The sequence below is a fragment of the Haliotis rubra genome, unplaced genomic scaffold, assembly GCF_003918875.1.
Source record: "Haliotis rubra isolate DU_JTF1 unplaced genomic scaffold, ASM391887v1 Scf479, whole genome shotgun sequence".
In the NCBI taxonomy this organism is placed as follows: domain Eukaryota; kingdom Metazoa; phylum Mollusca; class Gastropoda; order Lepetellida; family Haliotidae; genus Haliotis; species Haliotis rubra.
The window spans coordinates 152,140-174,573 of NW_025767167.1; the positions used below are offsets into that span (position 1 = coordinate 152,140).

Sequence of the window (22,434 nt, forward strand, 5' to 3'; positions counted from 1 at the left end):
CATATTTGACATGTTTCACCTTGTTTTGCCAAGTCATCACATTTTAACTATCAATGCTTGTCGATACTAGTCGCAAAGGAACACATGGCGCCGTCACGTGAGCAGCGGACATAAGGAGCCTTCCGCTACACATTAGAGGACATTAAATACTTTTATGACATAACTGTTTGAGCAAATATTCAAACCATCAACTCATTCATAAACGTCTGTGGAAGTATATGCCACCACAGATCTACTGTCGTGTTTTGACACTATTACATCAGGAAGGCAATAAAACCAGAAGACAACAAACTACAGCTTGTACTCTACTTGACATGAACAATTCTGAAAAACAAATATTTATTTGTTTAAATATACATCAGGGCCCTTATTCTCAAAACATTTGTAGCCCTAAGAATTCTTAACTTTGATCGTAGCCAATGTGTTAAGAATGGACTTAAGAAGTTCGTAGGGCTACAAACGTTTCGACAATAGCTAGCCAGGATGTTGCTTATCACAAAACAATTTATCACACAAGAATTCATTTCCTACTGTCACTGGTTCAAGTCCAGGCACAACACACAACCCTCTCTTATCATGTACGCTTGATAAAATTGAAAAAGATGACATTATTAAGCCTTAGAAATGGTTTATACGATGTATATAGGTCAGATCTCTCTATTCATGTCCAATATTATGGAGAGTTTTCTATGGCGAAGTTGAACATTATTAGTCATCAACAGGTCACTGCCCGGCCAGATGACCTCCTTCAGGTCAAAGACAGCATTGTTGATATACTTTTATTAAATACTAAGCTTCATAACATCGGTTTCAATTACTTGACTGAATACAGTGCCAGTGTACCAGCCTGATAATCTTATTGCCTATATGATTCATGTTTACTTGACTTGAAAATGACATCTTTCATTCATTCAAACATAATACGGTTTTATGCACTTTTGAAAAGCCGTTAATGAAACATGCCTTGTATGTCGACACATAGTATAAATATACCTTAAGATCAATGTAGGAGTAGAAATGAAACATTATGTGGAAAGTGTCCACACGTAACAGAAAATCAATCATGTGCTTTTGTAGCTGATGAATACAAATTACACAAACCATATTTGAAAAATACTGTCCCAGTTTTCTGTAACGGTGTTGCCAACACATATCTGAAGCAGCATTTAACTTGCTAGACACATTATTTTCTTAAATGTTTGATGATCTAACAAAATGAAAAGCAAGAAATGTTTTAAACAACAAAACATTAATTTCACAGAAATGTTTTGTTGAAGCTCTAAACAGTTCTAAAATACCTTAAAATAACCATGATATGAATGTTACTGGAAAAGGACGATGTAACTATAAATATCTACAGTTTAAATAAACATGAAGTTAAAAGTGAAGTTTCAATAACAAGAAATGTTTTAAAATACAAAACATCAATTTCACATAAAAGTGTTGCTGGAGGTCAAAACAGTTTTAAAATAACTTAAAATAACCACATTCTAAATTTTACTGGAAAAGGGTGATGTAACTATAAATATCTACAGTTTAAACAAACCTGTTAAAAGTGACGTTTCACTAAAAAGGGTTGCTACAACCTGAAATGAACTCGTTTAACAAAACCTAATATGCTGACTACATTAACTGCAAAGTGGGTGGTGGGGTAGCCTAATGGTTAAAGCATTCTGGTGTCCCCTGCCGTGACATTGCTGGAATATTGCTAAAAGCGGCATAAAACCATACTCACTCACTCACTCCAAAGCCCAGGTGCAATGTTTGCTCTATCTTAGGTCATAAACATGCCACGAACTGCACAAGTTTGAAATTTACACCACATTAAGTGTTTATAGCAACACAGCCATTCTTTGAAGTTTGAAGAGCTCAGATTTAGATATTAGGCTCTGGAAAAAGAAACGTTGATCATAAATTTTCAGATTTTAATATACAGGAATCTTTAGATACTAAATCTGTCACCTGTTCTTCTTACACAAAACAGTTTGCCTGCCATAATATCTCACGATCTTATGTAATACAGCAGAGGAAAATATCCTCTTGCGACAAAGAAATACAGAATTTGAAAGACAATTAAATATGCAATCTCAAGACAGCACATTTTAATCACTGCCTAGTCAAATATATGCCTTTAATCTTAAACAAGTATTTATACATAAACAACAAAAAACACTCTGCCTTAACATGGCCTCAAGATATATGCTAACAAAACATTCTAGGATGTCCTTTAGCGACATTTAGAAGTTGTATATAGATGTCCAAGATATTTTTTCATGGATTAAGTTTCTTCATTATTTTCCACACAACGTTTCGGGAAATATTATATGTCTAAATGTTCTATTTGTCTGTAACATTTTTTTATGTCTAAAAGGAAATTTTGTCATCAGAGATACTGATTTCTAACCAAAATTGTATATTGCTATTATTAGCATTTTGGTGTGTGACATTACGGCAACATTAACCCCTGTTGCTAGGCTACTTGTTGTCAGGACAATATATCTGCCCACCTGTAGGTTCGTTATCAGTAATACCACCTGTTGCAACAGGTAGATCTATGGACGTAGTCTGTGCTCGTTTCTACAGGTAAACACCAGTACACTCACAACAACATCTGTCACTCATTGAAGGTCGTACATATCATAAAACCGGGCTTAAAATAGCTTCCAGTATCGGCAAAATAACCAAACATGTTTATGTAACTCGTATATCTATAGAAACAGGCAAATAGCATGTTTAAACTGACAGCCTTTTCATTGATATTAAATCATGTCCTTGACTCTAATGGACCAGGTTTCCATTTGTCAGAGTTTGTGTTTGTTTGTTTTCTAATGTTGTATTCATCAATATTTCAACTACATGATCGAGGTATGTATACTTTAATCAGTTCTGGTCCACATGATCCAGTGATTGACATCATGAGCATCAATCTACGCAGTTGGGATATGATGACAAGCACCAATCAATTCAACTAGTCACCTAATCCAGTTAGTCACCTCTTACAACAAGCATGGGCTGCTGAAAAAAGAGGCGATGGGGTAGCCTAATGGTTAAAGCGTTGGCTCGTCATGCCGAAGATCCGGGTTCGAATCCCCACATGGCCACAGTGTGTGAAGCCCATTTCTGGTGTCCCCCACCGTGATGTTGCTGGAATATTGCTAAAAGCGGCGTAAAACCAAACTCAGTCAGTCAGTGCTGAAACAAGTTCAAACACAGATCTTCATGTCTGGCAGTCACTTAAGACTTTGTTAGAACTTTCAGTGAAATGATAAAAGCTAAAGCTTTTGCTTCTACTCTGTAATGAAACTGAGTATTTTGAATTATCTACACTCTGTAACAATTCCATACAGCCAGCTTCTATAACACTTTTACACCTACACAGTTCTCCAGTTCATAACATCTGTTTTGTACAATGAAAATTGCAGCCTTTTCTTTCCTCTCATCTGTTTCCACGTCCAACTTTACAATAATCCTCTAAAGTAATCCTCAATTAGCAAGTCCATCCCAAACACATGTATTTAAAAGATGTTTCTAGTTTAAGTAGCTTAACAATTTCGCAGCAAATAAACAGTAAAAAAGTAAAAAGGTTAAACCGCTGTCTTTGAAATGCACTGGTTTGTCCCACAAGAGATTAGAAATCTTCATGTGAAGAATTTGCATGCAACAGCAGGAAAACACATCAAAGCTTACAAATTATTTTTTTTCAAATGTTAAGTTTTTACCCTGTTCCTACCTGAGGTTAGGCTAATATGGAGTGACAGTATTCACTAATTTATTTACAAACAAGCTGGTATGTTTACTCATGAAGACAAGAAAAACACTTCGGATCTTGTCATTATACATTTGCAATGTTAAGTAGACAGGAAAAACAGTGGTTCATTGTGTGGAGATCTTCTATCTGCTTCAAGGTCTGTTATAGCTCATGCTTATAGCTTGTGTCAAAGTCTAGAATCCCTCTTAAAAGGATTACCTTGCATGACCCTCCAACCCTACTATATAAGAGTCAAAAAGACAAATAGGCCTGTTTTTCAGGTAGACAAGAACATTACAGTGATGTATTAAAAAAACAAAGATTTCTGGGTTAGGATGGGTAAAATACTATTGTGTGTGTGTTTGTGAAAGAGCGAGTTTGTGAGTGAGTTAAGTTTTATCTGCTTTTAGCAATATTCCAGCAATATCATGGCAGGGGACACCAGAAATGGGCTTCGCACATTATGCATTGCAATAAATCCCGGGTCTTCAGCATGAGGAGAGATTGCCTTAACCACTAGGCTACCCCACCACCCCTGAGAGAGAGGAGTAGTAGGTCATCATCCTAAGGCCAATATCGCACACACACCCAATCCAGCCTCCTCACCTTATATGACCCGTGAAGATCAGCAACCCATGCTTGTCGTAAGAGGGGGCTAACGGGATCGGGTGGTCAGGCTCGCTGACTTGGTTGACACATGTCATCGGTTCCCAATTGCATAGACCAATGCTCATGCTGTTGATCACTGGATAGTCTGGTCCAAACTCAATTATTTACAGACTGCCGCCATGCAGCTGGAATATTGCTGAGTGCGGCGTAAAACTGAACTCTCACTCCTCAACTTATAATAACCTGGCTAGCCTTACGCAGCCTCACGACCTTCTAAAGCCCATTCTTAACACATTGGCTACGATCAAAGTTAAGAATTCTTAGGGCTAATAATGTTTCGAGAATAAGGGCCCAGTCCCTTAAAACTTTATACTTTTTCTGGATTACATTTTCTCGGGTATTTGAAAATGAAAGTCTGAACTGCCCTCATCCAAATATCAGGATGTCATTGCCATGGCTGGCAAACAACTGCCTTGTATTTCCAGTCTTTGCACTTTCAAGGATGATATCGCTGAAATGCATATCGAGGAATACTCCTCAGGAAGCTGAGAATGACCATGGAGTGAACACGGTTTCAATACAGGGGGAAAATGTAGCTATTTGAGCATGCTGAGGGTGAAGATTGCCCTTATTCTGAAAATGCACATCATTGTTTTTATTCAGTGAAGTGAAACTGATGCAAATTTCTTTATGTTTGGTTTTTTTGTTTAATACCACACTCAGCAGTTTTACAGGTACGTGACGTCAGCCGATAAATAATTGAATCACATCGTTGGGTTACAATGACATGCTATATCAACCAAGTCACCGAGTCTGTTGCCGATTACGACCACCCACGGTTGCTAAGCACTAATCTCAATCCCAGAATCTCCATGGTTTCTGATTTAGTCACCTTTTAGGACTAGCAATGGGTGCTACAGAACTCATTCTATTGTGGGTGCCCATTGGGTTTATTTCTTAAAAACACACGTGCCAGTAAGAGAGAGTTTCAAAAGTTCATTCATGACAGAATGAGATGTGTTTTTGATAGAATGAGATACTTATCATACACCAAACTTACATGCTGTTAAAATGGACCCAAACTAACTTACTCACTCACACAGTTAGATTTTCTTTGGATTCTAGTGAAAAAATCATTGAAAATATTTTTGCCTATAGAACACTGCTCTTTGGTCTTTTTGTTAAAATCCACAAAACAAGTTTAAAATACATAAAGAAAGTATAAATTCACTATATGTCAATCCTGACAGACAAATGTTTCTATTGGGAAAGAAACTCTCCTGAAAATAGCATCAATCGATTATAAAAATATGTTTGACATGACTTGACATGCGAAAACCGACTGATAAAATCAATACAGTAGGTATTGATTTGGTGTGGTTATTGTCATTTGCGACAGTTTCTGTCGACTACATGGCAACATCGTCCACAAAGACATGATGACATGACACATGGGTATGAAACAATGCCCCACGTCAGCGTGAGTCAATCAATAAACATACATTAGTCACGCTGGGAGACAGCCACCGACCTGGTCAGTCAGCCATGGACGAGTCGGCTCAGATTAACATGTTAAACAAAACACACCTTTCGCAAAACAGATTGACAAGGAGATAAACTGTCCACTGACATCATCATCAGATCAGGGCGGACATGAACTGACAACATAAAATACTACTACCCTAAACACATTATACACTAGGGTATCTTTAATTCTCTTTAGAAGAAGATGTATTATCAGTTAAGGGAAGACAGAACTGACTTACAGCTTTCAATGGCCTAAATGTGTCACTGCAACATTTTGGCACAGGTGCTACTAAAAGTAAACTGCAGAAAGTGTGTAATAACAGCACTGGTGAGAATTGAAATTGAAATATTTTTAAAACATTGAACTCCATAAATCACCTCCCTGTTCATTACACTCAGTCGCCATTACATAGCAATGTAGTGTTGATGTGAGATAAGACTTAACTCACCAATTTAACATGTTGAGGTGCAAAATAGCCTCACCATCATATTCCTACATGAGACAAGTAATATATTCAAATCGAAAAATATTCACTCTTAAACATAAATAAATAAATAAATACATAAATTTAGGGGGAAAAGAAACTCTGCAAGAAAAACAATAAAATACTGATGTGATTTTATTCCTTCTAATTCACTCAATTTAGCAGACTGAAGATGAAACTGGGATTTCTAAGCAATATATGTCTTATAATGTTATCATTAAAATTTAAGAGGAGAAATTCTTCAACTTCAGTTCAGCCTAGCTGAGACCCAGATGTTTGTTCAAGTTGGTGCCTATCACGGTCGTCCGAAGCTGCGTCATCACTATTGTCACAGGCATACGAAGCTGCCCCATCTGCTATGTCAACACATTATACAACATGACACGTCTCTGCAAAAGCAGAATGGTAGAGCCACAAACAAGAATATTAAATCACTTTCATCGTTCATCTTTCCCAAACCACACCTTAGTGTCTGATCGTGAGCCAAATAGTCCACCCTTCTCAATTACCCCTCTTCCCAGCACGAAGATTTAACAGTCGTTTAGCCATTTATGTTTTTCCACAGGATGGACGTATCTTGATTAGATAGCTGAATCTAGTTTCACCCTGACCAACTTCCTGTCACCTCTGGCCAATGTAATTACCTCTACCGTGAGTCAGCCATGAGTTACAGGACGAGGATGCTCACTAGAGACATGAGCGTGAACGTCTCATCAAACAGATTAACAAGTGCACTGTCACACTCCCGTACTAAACATGTGCATCAGAGATGCACGGAAATTCAAAAAGCTCTCATTTCTGTTCATTGCAATTAGGGTGCTTTTTAAGTCTACCATTGCCTTGCTGAACTCACGTTAAACATGACAACAATTGAGCATGACGTCATGCCATGACCATAATTATTTTACAAACAATAGTAACATTATCCTACATACTAGTATCCCTTAACATAAGTACATTGGATGACAGTATGTATCTGTGTAATGAAACTAGGTTAATATGCAAAGTGAGTGGTAAAGTTTTACGCCGCTTTCAGCACCAGCAAGTTGACGTCGGGGATACCAGAAATGGGCTTCACACATTGTATCCACATGGGGTATCGAACCCGGTTCTTTGGCGTGACCAGTAAATGCTTTAACCATTAGGCTACCCCACCGCCCCCAATATGGAGAAATAATGATGATGATTTTCGAGATTTAACACATGCTTTCCGACATAAAGTGTATTTTGCACACGGGAGGTGAAGAAGAAAGTTTGTGAACCTCATTTATATTACATCCCCGGGTGACGTCACAGTCAGAATTCCCCTAAAGATATATAACAATGGATGATCAAAACCAACATAACACCACTGGGTCTGTTTAGTTTTCAGCTGTTCCAACTATCATAATCCATTTTAAATAACATGCCGACGTCTCTTGCAAACAAGTCAAGTTTAAACTTTTTTAATGAAATATTCTATGTGTATTAGTGTAACAATGGCGACTGAACACCTGTTTTAACAAGCCAATGGAAATGCAGTCATGCTGTAAGCGAGGCATTCAGTGAATATACGACCTCAGTGTAATGTACCCAGGAATGTGTGTCAAAATGAACGCCCTGACCCGCCGTCATTGACGACACCCTGGTGTGCATGTCTAAACAAAATGATATTGACATGCAACTGCACTTTATCGTGATATGGAATCTTGAGACAACTCGTTAGTCAATGCATATACTCAAAATAAATTAAGAACACTCGATTCAGGAAGTAAATACAAGGTGATTAAGATGTCATGAATCTCTCAAGGAGAACTGTTTAACCTGTGTTCAATATAAATATCAGTCATGACTATAGACAGAACAAGCTGTCATATACCGTTGACAATAAGTTAACAACACCAAATCCTTTCAAATGACAAGTCAATATGTCATAGACAGCAAGTGCTAATAGTTTTTTGTAGTACACATAACATACAAATGAAGGTTCTCGAAATCACTAGAAAAAATTATCCCTTTCACGATGAATGCAGACTGGAAATAGCCTTTTCAAGTGACAATGTGTTCTATTTAAAAAAAGTCAATCATTCATTTAAAAGACATACTACTCCAACATGATCCTTCTCTAGTTTTCAATAGCAATGATTAACCAAATCCATTTCCATTTTAAATCATGATAAAGTTTTGGTTAAATCTGATCAACCACCCTACCATTTTTCTTTCCATAGTAACGTCTGCAACTTGCTCCAACTGGATAATGATTAGAATCTTGTTCTTGATGAGCACAAGAAGCAGGTGCAAGTTAGGGTAGGCTTGTAGTATAGAAAAAGAAACAGATATACCGCTCAAAAGAGTTGAGGAACACCTCCTAAAATTTACTTTATTTAATCTGTAATAGCATGGCAGATTAACTACTGTTATTATTAAAGAATCAAGTAGTCCTTAACTTAATGGGCTGTGGGCATAGCCCGGTGGTTAAAGCGTTCGCTGGTCTCAACCCGGGTTTGATTCCCCACATGGGTACAATGTGTGAAGCCCATTTCTGGTGTCCCCTGCCATGATACTACTGGAATATTGCTAAAAGTGGCGTAAAACTAAACTCACTCACTCCTCAACTTACTAATATTAGTATAGAAATAGTTCTTTATCCAGCATCTAAAACTGGCATTATCATTGAAAACATGGCATCAAATCATTTAACCAATTGGTTTTTATTACATTGACGTTAATTAATTCAAAATCTTAATCCTGCACAGTGCATTTCACAGTATATCAACATTCCTCTTTTCCTTGGCAAGAGAACCAAACAGCACAGCAAGCTGAAGCACTTTGATCAAAGAAGGCGTTCACCGGTACGTCATGTTGAACACCGCATGGCCGTAAACAAACATTTGTTTATGATGTGTATGGTTCAACCCCTCGCGAGCTGTTATTACAAGGAATGTCTAACAGAGAAACACTGCTTGTCTCACAACCGCCTTAACAATTATAACATGAAATACACACACTGTTGACACGGCCAAATTTAGGTGGTTTACGTATTTGCCGAGTATTTATGAAATCCTGTTTAATAATTGCCTACCAAATAGGCCTGGCCTGACTTTCATTGTTTGAGCTAGGAGAGGTAAGGAATGAGAATAATGCTATATCAAACATCTACCTTTTTCTTAAGGATATGAAATATACACTAAATCAGGTTCCACAAATTTGAAGAAATTTATTAAGACTGACATATAATGAGAAAAAGTGTTTAGAAAACAAAACAGCTGTAAACTCTTCATTGATACTTTTTTTACAACATGGTTCAATATTCAGAACCAGGAAAATTAACGTCAAAACGCCTGAGTGAGGTGTGGTCGACTGTGCAATGTGAAAACAAAGAGAACCGCATGTGCTCATAGAATTCAGAGCATGCATGTTTGCCCTGATTTGTGGTTCATTATATGAAATACAGGTATGATAAATATTTTGCAGAAAAAAATCGTTTTGATTAACTGTGTCAAGGTCATTTGAACAATTTTCATAGAGGTGTTCCATGATTCCTGAGTTGTTGATGGGCTCATTTTCGACCCTTTAAAATCTTGAACATTTACAAACATGAACTTTGTATGAAGTGTTTTTTTTTTACCTTTGATTTGCTTTCATGTTAGACACAGATGGTACAGGTACTGGTAAATTGGTACTGGTATTAGATTTGGTGGTCAGCGTGGTGACTTTGGAAACAGCTTGTTCAGCCCTCATTCAATAATTTGTGAATCAAGTCAATCCAGACATGAAGAGAAAGTGAGTTTGGTTTTACACATCCTTTAGCAATATTCAAGAATATCATGGCAGGGAACACTAGAAACAGGCTTCACACATTGATCCTCTTTAGTGGAACCGAACCCAGGCCTTCGTCATGACAAGCGAACACTTTAACCACTAGGCTACTTCCATCATCCTTAACTCAACAAGAATATCAGGCTTAGGCTTCAAGCTTTCATCTAACAAAGAGCATATTTCCATTAATCACTGAATCACCAGAAATAACATCACGTCCATCCCTCGCATTATATATTCCATAACACCACCTAGTTAGTCAGCAGGCTAATGTATTGCTCATACAGGGGATAGACTAGTGGGCATCCGTTTCTGTGTGGCTGGAACCACTTGCAGAAACTCTGCAATGCCAATCCTTCTTCACAAAGCGTTAACTCCTTAGGTGGTGACATTATAGATTATGTCATGCCCATGTGGGACTTTTCCTGACAAACCCTCACTGACTCATTGTCCTTTGATGGGTATCACTGCTAAAATTTCAAATCTTGAATCTATAATTTATTCCATGGTCTGCCTCATTAAGTAAGGATTTCTTTGATATTGTTATACGTTTTTTTAAGAATATGCATAAATTTCCTTATTATGGGTACCTGGTTACCTTTTGTTTTAATCTATGATTTTTCAAATTGTATTTTTTTTCATTTTATATATTTTTGTTGCTAAATATATTTCTTTCATTTTATATATTATTGTTGTTAAAAACTTTTTTAATTGAATATGTTATTTTTGTTAAAGATTTTATTTATATCTTATTGTTGTTAAATTCATTTTTCATTTTATATATTATTTTTGTTGCCAAATTCCATTTTTATATTCATAATAGCTTGTTTGTAAAATTCATGATTTTTTCATTGTGACTGTTATTTGCTGACATACACTAACACAAATATATGGATATTGATTTCACATCAGTCCCCTGTCTTATCTAACAAACATCCTGAATTTCTGCCAGTCAGTAGACATGATTCATGGTTATTCATGTCGCCAATAATCACTTCATAACAACTGTAATATTTACTTCTTTGTCCTTATATGCAATATTTACTTCCAACCAGGTATCATTTGTACTGCTTATCAAGGTAGGCAGAAAATCTTAATGTGCATTACTCAGTTTCAATGTTGCTGATATCACGTTAATTTCACCTGGTGCATTAAGCTGTTATACCACCAGTAAATCAGCCCACACAGGTAACTATGGGTCTTGGACAGCTGGTGAGTACAGGTTCCGCCTTCGCAACTGACAATCATACAGATATGCTAGGAATGTTGAAATCAATAGCTTGAACATTGATTGACGGGTCTTCATTCGACATGCAATATTGAGTTGGTTAATGGAACAGCTCCGTGGCTGGCCATTTTGTCTCGACCTCTGTTGTGTGTGCTCGGAGATAATCCTTAAGTTAACGTACTGTGTGAACGGAATCATTAATAATGAATGTAACTGGCCTGACAATCTCTTTATTCAAAATATTACTGTGAAAACGCACGCTGACACCTTCTCTGGCCTAGGAATATTAATGTGATGAACAATATCAATATGAATCTTAATAGACTTGAATGCTTTCAGAAAAAAATGTGAAAATAACAATTACACAATTATTACCCATTTTTCCATTTAGAATACATTTAAAATATATGCTGTCTAATGACACTTTAATAAACACCTTTTGCTGAATGTATGTTAATTCAAACATTTTTAAAGTATTTGTTCAAATGAAATTGACCTAAAACCAATAATGACAGATTTCCTGGCATTATGATGTTAAAAAGCCATGGAATGATATTGTTTTATGCTATTATCGTAACCATGGCAGCTGACTCACAATTCATTGGTTATCAGGTGCTTGTAGGTAGTTTGGTGAGTGAGGACACCCGTATATTTACACAGCTGACAAAGTTCTGTGTTCTACATATAACACAAATAATGCTTAACTGACTCCGCTCTCTAAAACAATCTGTCAATTCAACACTATGAAATTGGAAATACATATCCTGGCCTCGTGTGTCATAACAGCCCCTAACATGGATGATAAGTATTCTTATTCAAGATCATAAACATACTTGTTAGCTTATATTCAGAATTCATCTATCAAACCTTTATAATTTTAATATCAAATACTTAGAAATTACAATATCATATTAAAAATCTTCAGCAAAACAGTAGAAGCCCTAAACATGGATATTACTCAAGTTTAAAAACAAAATCCACTTAAGAATTCATTTAATTCCTTTTTCAGAGTTTGTTGTCAATCACAGAAGCAATCAATTTCAACAATGAACACATTTCATCCTCTGACTACAACATGTCTGACGTCAATTCATCCATTATGGAGACCACTGACTCACAGATCTGTCATGATTAAAAGAATATTAAAAAATATACTGTTCTAATCAGATGAGACCATGGTTCAAATTAAAACCTTTTTAAATATATTTTAATTCTTGTTGCATGATTGTGTACATAATTCTTAACCATGCAAGTACGTCCTAGAAAATTATTCATTACATGCTGAGTAAAGGTCCAAACATATAACGTTCATCCATATATTGTTATCCTTCCTTAATGCCCCAACTTCTAAATGCCTCTCAGAGAAGTTATCTGTACAGAAATGTCCCACTGAGAGCTGAAATCCTAAAGCTAAAACAGTCATCTATTCAGAACCTGTTTGCATGTTCAAATCATATTTTATCAATAGCTATCTATGTTACCGATTATTCTATAAGTGAATCTTATTACAGTATCAGTGCAGATCTGGCTTAGAATTTGTCTTTAACATCTAATGCTTGCCATAAAAGGCTGTATGTTTATCGCAAGAGGCGACTGACAAGATCGTTAGGTCAGGCTTGTTGCCTTGGTTGATGCATCACCATGTATCCCACTTGTGTAGATCAATGCTCATGATATTAATCACTGCATTGTAGCGCAGACTAGATCATTTACAGACCATTGTCAAACAGCTGTAGAGTTAAACAAACAAAGAAATAAACACTAATTACATCATCTCGACCAATCCAGTCATCAGGATTCGATTTCCCATCATGCAGCATAGTCTCTATCAACATAATGTATGACGGATGGTGCCCATTTTCATGTTGTGTCGTGACATTTTCAAAACAAAGTTCAACCTTACAGGTCGGTACAAGTTTTTACCACAGTGTGTAAAAAACCCTGTCTGCAGAAGTCAATGATGTTCCCAGGCAGGTCGTCTCTGCACAGGTAGAACTGTTTGGGTCACTTAGTCAAGAGCTGATAAAAACAAACTAATCCGGGAGACAACACATCACCCCCGTCGTCAATGCCTCTACAAACATCGACAGTTGGCTCATTACGCACTATGTCCAATGATTCATTACAGCCATTTTGTCAAAGAAATATTTTTTGCTTCTGAAAGAAAAAGTACCTCGAAAATAAATAGAAAAGCTTTTGAAAAGGTCTTTTTCCGAACATTTTAAAAAATAACTAGAAACACAAATAGCAAAAGAGTTCTTGAATAGATCAATCTGAGAATGTGGGGAGTTCATGTGGAGAACATTTTCAGTGCAGGACTTTTTGACGAACAGATTTAATTGCAGAGAGCTTATGTGTCTGAAGTAGGTATTCTCCATCAATATCTCAGCGAGAGACAAGGGGCTTTACACATTATACCAAGGCTGGGAATTGAACATGGGCCTTAGTTGTGATGAGTGAACGCTTTGACCACTCAGCTATTTCACACCCACAACCACCACTCCACGACCCCAACCCTTTAAATACTGGTATTAAATCTAAAAAGCAGCAGACAGACTGATTCATTCAAAAAATATCCTTGGCAAAATGTCTGATCAAGTTCATCTCTTTCTGTAAAAGAACTCACCACATTTTCAAAACTGAATATTTTCTTTTTATGATGCTCAGGCAAAACAACAAAATTTGGTTATACCCAAACTTAATAATTCCTTTCAATATGATCAAATATAGTTTAATACATGTCTACAACATATAGAAGTATGGAATTTCAGTGTTGAACTGTTTCAAACAGAAGTGTATGTCTGTATGATGGATGAAAGAATTAATTAATACCTTCAACCAACACAACAAATCCTCCAATACCACATGTGTCAGCTTTGACACGATAAAAATCATAGGGTCAAGAAATGATAATGCCGAAACAAACACGAAAGACGCATCATCACACGACAAACGTCAGAAACATGATCCGTATATCAATACGCAGGAGACAGTTCCATCATCACTGGTCTTCTGGAATTCTAACGCTATCCTAAGAACACCACCAGAATTCTTTGTTTATAAGAGCTAATCCAAAAATCTGAACAAAATCCATCACAAAACCTACAACAAAAGACTTTCAAAGTCAACATTTGCAGACATATTTAATAACCATCACAATCTTTGCCAAAAACTGGACAGGCAAATCTAATAAACTCTCACAAATATTTATATAAATCCTGGAAATGTTGTGCTGCGGATGGTTGGAATTGATACAACATGATGCAGTTTCGGCCCAAAGAAACAGTCGGCGTGAGCGTCATTTTTCAGTGGCCGAGCGGTAACATACAAACAGGTCACACCTTGATATATAAACGAGCCCCGATTCACCGCTTTGAATGATCAAATGTAAAACCTTTGTTTTTCTTTAGGGATTAGCCCAAGTTCCACGTCCCCTGCCCTAGCTCTAGTACCGTTCCGCAAATAATGCCTACAGTCTTGACGTCTTACGGAAAATAAAGCCTTTCTTGGACTCTACAGAATCTTCCGATCAAACAGCTAAATTTACACAAAACAAACTGAAGTTAATTCTGAGCTAACCACATCCATTTTGAGATGTTGGGTGTGGTGAAGTAGTGTGGCCCCTCGTGTAATTGGGTAAGAAACGTCACTGCTAATTCCTGACAAACTCAAAGGTGGTTTTGTTACGCGGCAATCCATTCACCTAATTTTGTTTGACGTACAAACATTTTGTTGATCTACCAGGGTGTGATTAGTTGTACATTCAAGGAAGTAACATTGTTATTGGTTGTAATGAAAGCAGTCTCAGGAACAGCTAGAGGACTGCGGGATGTTGTATATCGGAACAAACACCGGATGAAGGTGAAGATGACCTAACGAGAAATAGGACTATAGATACAGCAATCAGACAAAAGAAAAACAAGAGTTAAAACTAATAATAAAATCACACAACAGAGATATTTTTCTCATGGTTCAGAAGATATCAGGCCTATTACGTGGTCCTGTGCTCAAAGCTCAGGTCACAAATTGGTGAAGTTGAGCAGCGTCGAGCTCGGAGAGTCCTTGGATGGGTGACCATGTTTCGCAGCTTGATTCCTGAGAGTTTCTAGGACTTGAGTCCTGCCCCACAACGAAGCACATGTGACACATGTGGTCTCACCTTAGGCAAGTGAGTTTGTTCAAAATTGTCTCTGTTCATCCAGCAGGAAAATGGGTACCCGGTGGAAAAAGTCATATGACTATAACCTTCTAGCGCCTAACAGGCAGCTTGGGTTATCCGGGGTAATAATGTGCTGTGCCTTGATTGTTAGCAATATGAGCATACCTAGAGTGGAGTTTGGCGCTATATAAAAGGACACATTATTATTATTATTAAGTCCTATTACCCCAAGACCTACTACCCCTGCCAACTACCCATTCCCCACCTCCGCCCCTCTCCATCTATTCCCCTCTCCCCTCCCTAGGCACTAGTCCTAGACCGGTTCAGAGGTTTCCACATTCAGATAGTGAATGAATGTTGAGACTCAGAATACTCCAGCAATATCACAACCGTCTGTGGTTGATGGGAACCAAAATCGTCTGTCGGTCGCTTGTCAAGCCACAAACCCAGTTCTGTTTTTCACTTCTGGATTCCCATGATATTTATTGAATATTGCTATAAGCAGCAAAAAACTACATTCCCTCACTCACTGATGTAATGACTCAACTGAAACACTATTCAAAACACAATGAACCACACTCACTCACTCACTCAGTCCATCAGTTTCCTCATTAGGTCCCCAAAAATGCAGCAAATGTTTATTGGGTCAGGGTCAGCTTAAGGCAAAACAAACGAAATCCTTCATACTTCAGATGCATTCTGAACTAAACCCAACACAGAAGGTTTTGGCATGTCAGCAATATGAAACATCATGCTACAAGCAATTCCGGCTCATTTCCAGCTAGCCAGGCTTAACAATTAATTTCCTGGCTCCTGGAATCCTGGTTCACCAGACAGTAACACACAGGGCTGTTGACATCAAGGCAACATGGGGGTCACCTCTTGCAGCAAGACCTCAGGTATGAAGTCACTCAAACGGGTGATTAACCAAATTAGCTGAGGTCAGCCATAAGGTTAGTGGGGTTCCTCTGGCTCGTTAATATCACCTGTGACAGTTATTGACTAGTAGATATGAGAGATACAACACAAATGGAATATAGCCATAAATTTCAATAGGTATGTTATCTGACCAACATGACATACTTGATGGAGATCTATGAGGAAAGAATTTGCCTAGATTAAACAATATGTTTATTTCATTGCTCTCATGATTTTGTTTTTAAAAGATATGGATTTATGTGACTTACATGCTCACATGAAGACGAACTGATTTCTGAGAATTGTACTCTTGCTGATAAACTCAGTCACATGACAGCATTTTCAAAATACAATCCAGATGTCAATGTTCACTGACATTTTAGATAAGTCATAGTACATCCCCAAACATAATTGAAAATGACCCAAATATAATTGAAAATGACCAAAACATAATTGAAAATGACCCAAATATAATTGAAAATGACCCAAATATAAAAAAAAAACCATCGGAAAAAACTGATTCATCATAATTGTTGTAGCTTTCTAGAAACTCCTTTTTAGCATATTCATGTTCTGATCAATGTAACGGTGATCATACTTATGCTTAGTTTGTTTATTTTCTACAAAACAATGCTCAAAACAAACATGTATACAAATATAACCAAATATTCAACATATAAAAAATAATTACATCAAAACTTGTCTCTTTTTTACAAATTTTATCGAACATTCAGAAAATTAATATAGGCTTGATCATAAACAAGACACTGGTCTGGCAAAGTTTGAACTATAAACATCAAGTCTATTATCTACCTCGTGTTGCTAAATACACTAAATATTTTACATATTTACACTTCACATTTCTTAAACTATTTTAATAAAATGTAATAAAAAGGTGCCCAGAGACTTAATTCATTTCCTCAAACTGTAGAAACTTAGACTTGCTAAATAATAGACTTGCACAGGATGTTTTGGATGTATTTGTTTCAGGGTCTGAATGTCAGGGTAGTTGCTAGGTGAGTGAGTGAGTGAGTGAGTATAGTTTTACACCACACTCAGCAATATTCCAGCTATATGGCGGCAGTCTGTAAATAATCGAGTCTGGACCAGACAATTCAGTGATCCACAGCATGAGCATCGATCTGCGCAATTGGGAACCGATGACATGTGTCAACCAAGTCAGCAAGCCTGACCACCCGATCCCGTTAGTCGCCTCTTACGACAAGCATGGGTTACTGAAGATCAATATTCTAACCCGGACCATCACGGGTCGGTAGTTGCTTGGCATAGCATATCTTTTCATACATTGATCACTCAGTAGCTATATTTTAAACGCAAAATCCACCTTCCTGAGCCTGTCCTGAAGCTGAGCTGATCAGCTTTCTGTACAACATTTACTATACTTCATAGCTGACAGGGAGATTTAGTTTGAAGGCCCAGAGTTTTCATAAATGGACAAATTATAAATTGGGCATATATCTTATAGATTTCGTGGGTTGGTTTCTGTACGAACATCGCCCGGGAGGTTTGTTCAACAGACATTGTGGCAGAATGGTTACGGTTTTGATGGATTATAATCCTAGAAACAAACAAACAAGCATCTGGCAGAAGTCACAGCAAATTTCTCAGGAAAATCATGAGATACGTTTGTATAGTGGACAGAAAATAACACTATGGAAATGTGCACTAATGCTTATTTTTACTTTAAACAAAGCTGCAAGTGGTAATATTGAATACTGCTGGTAGGACACCTCAAGGAAAACAAACATGAAAGTGGTGATACTGAATACTACTGGTAGGACAACTTCTCAGGAAAAGAAAGCTGAAGTTGAAATATTGAATACTACTGGTAGGACAACTTCTCAAGGAAGTCAGTCATGTTCGCTCAGTACCTTGAATGAAAGAATATTAAAGCAGAAGAATATGTAACGAGAGGTTTTGATCACAGTAACGTTTTTTGCCCATAGCATGATAGAATATTCCAATCTTAAGTTGAGGAGAATATATTCAAGAGTTTAGGTCACAAGTAAGATAGTTCTAGTGAGTTAGTTTAGTTTTACGCCGCACTCAGCAATATTCCATCTACATGGCAGCGGTCTGTAAATAATCGAGTCTGGACCAGACAATCCAGTCATCAACAGCATGAACATCGATCTACGCAATTGGGAACTGATGACATGTGTCAACCCAGGTGCCTGACCACCCGATCCCGTTAGTCGCCTCTTACGACAAGCATGGGTTACTGAAGATCAATTTTAACCCGGGCCTTCACGGGTCGGTAATAGTTCTATGGATTTACAACTTTTTATTATAACATATGCCACATTTCGCTGTAGATGCTGTTTTCAAGCAAGTGATGTACTGTAGTGTTCGTAAAGCATCAATTTGACTAACTAGTCTTATCTCAATTTTAATGCTTCCATGTCTTTCCTTTTAATACAAATGAAACATGAAATGTAATAACAAGCTGATGGAGACATGCTTTAATGTCCTTGCATAATTCTGTCACCTGGTTCTTTCTACTGGGAAAAAAAGTATAATTTGAGGAGATTTGGGGGGGGATTGAGGACTGAACACAATACTCCATTAAAATATTGCTAACGATCCCCAAAGATAGCGATTATTATGTATCGCAAAAACATATATCAATCGTAACGTTCACAGCTGTGTATCTTCAACTTTGACATGTTTTATACCATGATTGTCACTGAATATCTTCTATCCTGGGCAAGGTATTTCAGCTAACACTTACTCAGTTTGCTGAACATGCTCAAGCGCCAAAAAGAAGAAAAAAAGAACCATCAATTGTTTTGTTTCCATTATACAGTTCGCCCTCACAGTACAAATATCTGCATATTCATTCTTTGTATAGTGTGCAACTGCAGCTTTTATGGTCTGTAGGGGCTGGCTGCCATTGTCAGATCTGTATGCCTCAACACAGGTCTAATATTGTGTCGACATGTCCATGAACTTCAAACTGGTTAAACAAGTTTACTCAAACAACATGTGTAAAGTTTATTATATACATTCTTTGTGAAAAAGAAACGCATGCAGTTCTTTTAAATGTTCAAACAAGTATATATGTCGATGTGTTTTTAGCATGCCAGCACCTACATGTGACAATGGCTGCAGGCATTCGAGTGCTCACTGATGTTTAAATTACGTCTAGCAATATGTACATTAAACACACTTTTATATGTTTATGTAATTCAAAATCCTTTCAGAATAGCATACTTTCTGTAACGCATTCAGAACTAGCTAGCTGAATGAAAACTAAATATATATCCGAACACATCAGGCAATACTGAATTAAACTCAAAAGAAGTTAACGACGGCACGATTTCCATCATTCCATAGCCTATGACTATAGTTAAATTGCCGTTGGTTGGTTGTTTAAAGCCACACTCAGCGATATAACAGCTGTATGGTAGGGGTCTGTATACAATGAAATCTGAACCAGATGATCCAGTGATCAACAGCATGAGCATCGATCTACGTAATTGGGATACAATGACATGTGTCAACCAAGTCAGCGAGCCTGACCACCTCATCTCCTTAGTCACCTCTTACGACAAGCATGGGTTGCTGAAGACCAGTTCTAACCCGGATCTTCACCACCATTTATCTCATTAAGTAAACATGTATAGACTTTCTTTGTGTATGAACTTAATGAGATGATGTAATCAAGATGTTTGGTAGTTAGATGAGTTGGGATGACAATCTAACAAATATAATATATTGGCCTTTTATTTTTCTCGCAGGAAACACCGTAAAAAGATCTGGACATTTTCATAAATCATTTTGAGATGTACAGCCAAAATACAGTCCATTAACATTTTTCGTATGACACAACCTAACACACATAATCACAACATTTCTGCTAAATGTACAAGGAAAACGAGAAGTGACCTAAGGGATTCTCCTCTTGATAAGACCCACAAGAATGGCTATGGTGCATACAAACCTAGAAATCTGGGTAAACTGGGATTTGAACCCATAATAATAGGTGACTGTCTTAACCTTCTGGTGTCCCCCGCCGTGATATTGCTGGAATATTGCTAAAAGCGGCGTAAAACCAAAACTCAGTCAGTCAGTCTTAACCTGATTCTATCTTCGTTGGAATGTTGTAAACAGTTTTCAATATAGTTATCAATGTTTTGAAAAGAGTTTTCAATATCGATACCACTGTATCGAAAGGTGTTTTCAAAATAGTTATCACTGTGTTGAAAGGAATCATATTAGATGTGACAACGAGTCTGTACAAGATATTTCTGAAACTTCCAAGGAATGGGAAAATAAGCTTCTTATGCATTCAATATAACACGATTCAGTTGAGCCAACATTTCATATTGACCGCAACTTGCACGTCTATACTCTTCAGTTGCAAGTCTGAGATGAAAACATTCTGGCTTGAGGTTATTTTCAGTTCTCGTTATCTTCCAGAGTAAAAATTGCCCTCGTGGATAACTCACTGAACTGTACTGACGACCCTTGGAAAGAATGCAGCGCTTCTTACAACAGGCACTGCTTATAAGCCAGGTTAAATCCTGATCACGAAACGCTTTTGTCTTTGATGGCTTCAAAAAGTGACATCACACAATATTATGCGAAAAGTTGTTTCTTTTGGGTTGCAGCCAAAAGCATGTCAAGCAGCATGTGCAACAAGGTATCTGATAAATATATCTTTCTTTCATGTCATCGATCATTAAGGAACTCACTTGCAGATAAAACCATGGCTTGGACTTGGAGTATTTAAGGGTCTCAATAGTCCAAGACCAAAATGTGTAGACAGGGTACAAAGACTTAAAACCAAAGTCATGCATTAGCAAGAACTGGCAAACATGACGTAAGGAAATGCATCCATTTGAACATCCCTGCGAGAAACAGTTCAACTATGCTACCGCCATTCCTTGTCTCACTTCCAAACATTAAAGCCAACAATGTCGCCTGTTCGGTACGAGCGTTTAAAGCCAAGGTATGTGTCCACCTCCCAGGAATTCCTACCCTCCATTATCTCAACATTTGTCTGCTCTGCTGAGTATTAAAACATTTCCCTGCATTGACTGGTTAAATGAACAGCTTCTCTAGTGTGGGACGGTGGGCTGTATTTATAGGTTCCTTCCTGGAAGCCATGACAATTTTCAGCCTGATTCAAATTATGTAACACTCTCTGTGCTTGTTGTTGAATTTCGCACTTTCCCTATGTTGGATTGAACTTCAACTTAATTGCTAATCCGGACGGACATAGCCAAATTTCCTGTTTCTGTCTGAAATGGATTTTCAAGGGCTGTTTTGTTTTCAGTATTGTCTGTCTATGTCAAGTGTGATTGGTTGATATTTGACTTTAGGTGAGAAAAATACTGAATGGTTTTAATGTGCACCTCAGTAACAGACTCCCAACATTCTGTGGCAATATGTGAAATGCTTGAAATTGATGCATTAATAGGCATCTAATTATGTGGCATTACTAAACGATGTGATAAAATATTTTGGAATATTTGGAATAAACCAATTAAAACCGACTTCCTAATCATCAGCCATATATAATGAGAGCATTATTTTCTTGCTCTGATATTAAAACTTTAATATGGAGAATATATACAAACATGTACAAGTAGGCAGTTAGTCTATTTCCCAATAGTTCTGTTCTGCAGGCATAGGTACATATCATCAACTTGTTTAAAACTAAACTGGGCATATACCTCCCACTGGCTCATTCAATATATTTCTTTCAGTTATTTTATTTTCTTAAATTTTAATTGAAAATGCATCAGATTTTATTTTTTATAGATTCCTTGATGTTAGTAAAATATTCATTCACATACATCCCATCTGAATATTTCAGTGATAAAAAAAAATTAAATTGTTAGTTTTCTTCATCTTCAGGTATACAGTAACCATTTTATTGAGGTCATGACACTACCCAGTTGTCATTTCGTAGTTGTCATGACAGTACCACTCG

General features: G+C 37.1%; 1 protein-coding gene across 1 annotated transcript in view; it reads right to left on the minus strand.

Moving 5' to 3' along the window:
- LOC124290958 (NUAK family SNF1-like kinase 1) overlaps positions 1–22,434 on the minus strand; it is a 78,321-nt gene that overhangs the window by 23,900 nt on the left and 31,987 nt on the right. The gene's annotated exons all lie outside the window — the stretch shown is intronic.